Source organism: Branchiostoma floridae, chromosome 3 (assembly GCF_000003815.2).
Source record: "Branchiostoma floridae strain S238N-H82 chromosome 3, Bfl_VNyyK, whole genome shotgun sequence".
NCBI classification, from domain to species: Eukaryota; Metazoa; Chordata; class Leptocardii; order Amphioxiformes; family Branchiostomatidae; genus Branchiostoma; species Branchiostoma floridae.
Genome location: NC_049981.1, coordinates 2,075,745 through 2,080,091, shown reverse-complemented (window position 1 = coordinate 2,080,091; position 4,347 = coordinate 2,075,745). Strand labels below are relative to the sequence as shown.

Sequence of the window (4,347 nt, the reverse complement as noted above, 5' to 3'; positions counted from 1 at the left end):
ATCGCACCTGACCAGGGATTATCTCACCATATACACCTCGGGTCGGGGCATTAACCCTTTATTGTAATCTTGTAGTTCTATCATGTAATGTAGTAAAATTATCTGTATTCATAAATTATGCACATTGTGTCTAGGGACACTTAAAAAATAGGTCAAGTGACCTATGTGTAATTTTTTCAGGTAAAACAATAAAGTGAGAAAGTGAATGGGATCTACGACAGCCTTTTCTCACATAAGACATCTGAATGTTGTACGACAGATCTACAACTTTCTCAAGAATATCGTACGACAAAATGTTGCTAGATGACTAAGATTAAACAAAAACGTACCAACAAACGAAAAGGGACACAAAAACTTCCTAAAAACGAAAAGGGACACAAAAATGTACCAACAAACGAAAGGGGACACAAAAGCAAACTGACAAATGAAAAGGGCCACAAAAACAAACTCAAACACACATCTACTTAGAGATACGCGTCAACCGCCTACACCCCATAATTATTTGAGGAGGTCGGAATTGAGTCAACAAAGAGGAGCTTATGAGACACTTTTCCGTGCCTATTCAGACCTCGCTTCTGTCGCACGCACGATGTATGTTGTTAGTGTTACCAGGGTAGACAGCATCAACATGTGGTTACGTCATCATACCTAGAGAATAGAAAAGAGAAGAATAAAGACTTTCTTCTTTGAGTATGAATACGTGCAAAAACTTGACACAGGATGCAAAGAAATACGAATTTTATTTTCTCAGGTGGATGTTTCTGCAACGAGTTTTCAATAGAACACCTGTTTCTTTACGCCTGATAATTTCTACCCTTCACAGAGGATTTGTTTCTTTGAGAACATAATTGTATCTCCATTGTTGTCTTGCTGATCTGTACACGTACAGAAGTGAAGGGTTGGTTTGCTATGGATATGTTTAAAAACTGTACATAGGACTCAATGAGAGACAATTTCATTTTGCGGATGTTTCTGTGACAAGTCTTCAGGAGAACATCTGTCTCTTTCCAAATAATGTCTAACCTTCATAGACGATTTGTATCTTTGAGACGATAATTGTATCTCCATTGTTGTCTTGTAGATGTGTACACATATAGGAAAGACACGGTTGCCTGTAATAGCACCAGACGAGGTGGCCGAGTGGTTAAGGCGATGGACTGCTAATCCATTGTGCTCTGCACGCGTGGGTTCGAATCCCATCCTCGTCGATAACTTTTCCTTTTTGCTCGTGGATCCCAAACTCATTGGTTCGAATCCCGCTACATCCTGAGAACACCACGTGATTGTCCGGAGGGGTTATAGACGGCTGTTTGGTGAAGTTTATCTCATAGAGCACGTTATTAAAGAACCCACCACACTTATCGATAAGGGTAGGGGTGTGCAACAGTTCCATAACAATTCCCTCTTTTTCTTGTCACTTTCGCCCTACGGTAGAATTTTCAGCCAGGCTACATGAATGCAATATATAAGAACCGACAAAGATCTCCGACAACGTTTTCGGTCACTAAAGCAGCTCATTATAACTTTTGTTATGACGTGCATCTCAGAAGTACCACCAAAAGGGTTAGATGAAGGTAGCCATCTAGGTATAATGGATGTCAGTCATTTCTATTCATTGTAACTGTACGTACATGTATCATTCAGGAAGTTGTAGAGAATTCGAAAACACCAAACCATTTGCCACTCACTTAGTTGTAAAAATCACATATAATTGTATAGTTGCACGTTTGGACATTGTCGTGCAAGTCGAGACAATGCATGATAAAGACGAGAACTGTTGACAGGTCAGGGGCCGTCACCTTTGACATATTGCCCACAATTCCTGTCACTGGACATGCGTACACGGAATCATGAATGTTCTTATAATCCTGTAAGTGACCAATGTCTACCAATATTCTATATTTGTCAATAATCTCCAAAATCTATCAAAGCATTTCGATGATGTTCAATGTTTTTCAAAGATCTGCCATTAAGCTGTCAATGATCTTCGAGGTCTCTTCAATGATATCTTAATGATTTTCAATGATTTCCAATGTCGTCAACACAAGTGGCCCTTCACTTGTCTTCCAAATATATCCATCCATAGCCTTGTATGATATCCAAATGTCCTTCTTCAACGGGCTGTCGGTGATCACCAAAAGTCATCAAATTTTCCCTTGATGATGTCAATGACCAATGACTGTTGGTCGCTCTCCTGTTGCCAGTGCTGCGATGATAGGACCTTATAACATTGCGTGTGGAAAACATCCCTACATATTTCCGGTCCTCTTAATGATTGTACAGATGAGAGATGGCAGATTCACCATTCCCCGAGCACCGATCATGTCTCATCTATAATTCAGACTTGGCTCAACACACCGCTCTGTCCACAAAGGCTGTTCAGTGTGTTTTATATCACAATCTCCCAGCAACAGTGAAGCATGGGAATAATGTATAGAAAGGTGGTAGAAGCTCGATTCTCTATGCATTCTTCTATGTACGTGCGTGCGTTGTACCTACTTTCTTTCTGTATACTTGTTGAGGTCTACTGAAATGTATCGAATGACGTTTATTGCTTGGTGTATAAAACTATAGTTATCTATGCAGCTTTTACATGACACATAAGAAGTGGTATGAGATATCATATGATTGTTATCAACTCCCAACGACTTACACGTGAAACATGGCGGTTCGCTTGAAGACAAATATGTACGTCCATTCACAGGGATCCGTGCTTTCTTTCAACTGTTGAATAAATCTTACATATCATAGCTATTACCTGAAGAACGCGAAATTTTAGGTCTTTCTGTGTCAGAAAAACAAAAAGAGTGCAGAAAAGTCCCCAGTTATAAGATTTATCATAATGTGTACGGTACTCTGTGGCTAGCAGGGCTAGGGTAGGGTAGCCTTGTATTAAGATCAGTAAAAGTAACGACAAAATGTTGACTGTAAAAGAATCAATATTGAAACGTTCCAGAGGTAAATGACCTGTGAATTGAAGTTTCGCGAGTGAAGGGGCGCGGTCACCTTTCTTCTTGGTGACCTGTATGTCTAAGATCACCTGCGGGCGTCTTAAGGGCCCAACCGAGGAACATTCTTCTGTCTCAGAAAATAGACCAATCATTATACGTCACACCAAGTGCCGCTTAGTCTGCTTCTGTGAGTGGAGATAGTTCGTTCAGTGCTAGTGTACCCCGGATTTCCAGAATACTTTTCAAAAAGTTTCCTTTAAACTTTCATTTGTTCATTGTTCTAATCCCTCTTGAGTATCTTTTAATCTGAGGTTCAAAAAGTTTCCTTTAAACTTTCATTTGTTCATTATTGTAATCCCTCTTGAGTATCTTTTAATCTGAGGTTCTTTGAAATATAATCCCTCAAATTGTTTCTCTAATCTCATGTAATTTACCGTAATAGGGGTCCAATTAGTACTTGCCACCGTTTCGGTGTAGTGCGTCCTTAACAACGGCGTTGTTAGGTGCTGCGGAGTGATATAGTCCGTGAGAATTTCCATTTCCACTTTGTCAGAAATGCTCCATGTTATTGAACTTGATCCATGACATAGTAGAGCACTGTTAAGTAATGTATTCGAAGGTTTTCAAAATCCCCGTGAAAAACCCTGAAAAATCCTTCCGAAAGCCGGATAGCCCCCGGCACTTCCAGCCGGTTTCAGAAATGAAGTCAAACCGGTTGTGGGGTTTATGTAAAAAAAGGACAGGTTGACCGGTAGGTCTTTAGCATCATTAGCACCATTTAGTGAGTCTGGGTCATTCTTTTGCGTCTCATCCGTCCACTAAGGAAACTTTGTACATCAAATATATACCAACAGCGAGTGCGACAGACGAAAAAAGCGAGCTCAGTTCACATAATCTAGATCTGCATTGAGATGACAAAACATCAGCAGCTGTAGAATCTGTATAAGCCTCATTAGAGTAAGCTCATTCAACCTCTGACTACACAGAAAGGACAAATAGAAGAACACAATACAAACACCTGCGGGTTGTTAACGGTTTATCCTCACACTTTTCTTCATTAGATCAACCCGGAACTCACCTGGAAATGTTGCCAAGTCGCAGATGAAAACACAAGATGACACGGCCTAATTTTTGGTCATACAAGGCACGAAAAGAATCCATCAAACAAAATGTAAAGATTGGATACTATAAATCGTGGTAAGGCTAGTATCTACTTGTATTAGGCAATCCTACTCAACGCCACACAAAATTCTGACACACAGCAATTCTCGTGAGTCTACTAAAACTACACAAACATATTAATTCGAATGACGTTACCTATGTAAAAGCATATAGATATATCAATATGTATAGTATGTGGGGGAAGGACAACCTCAAGCCAAACCGTTCACACTTA

The 4,347-nt window shown here is 39.9% G+C and overlaps 1 protein-coding gene and 1 non-coding gene across 2 annotated transcripts in view; both read left to right on the top strand.

Moving 5' to 3' along the window:
- The window catches only part of LOC118411057, a 30,435-nt gene that overhangs the window by 6,757 nt on the left and 19,331 nt on the right, over positions 1-4,347 (top strand). The gene's annotated exons all lie outside the window — the stretch shown is intronic.
- Trnas-gcu lies at positions 1,127-1,208 on the top strand. Its single transcript has one exon. It is a non-coding gene; the product is annotated as a tRNA-Ser (tRNA).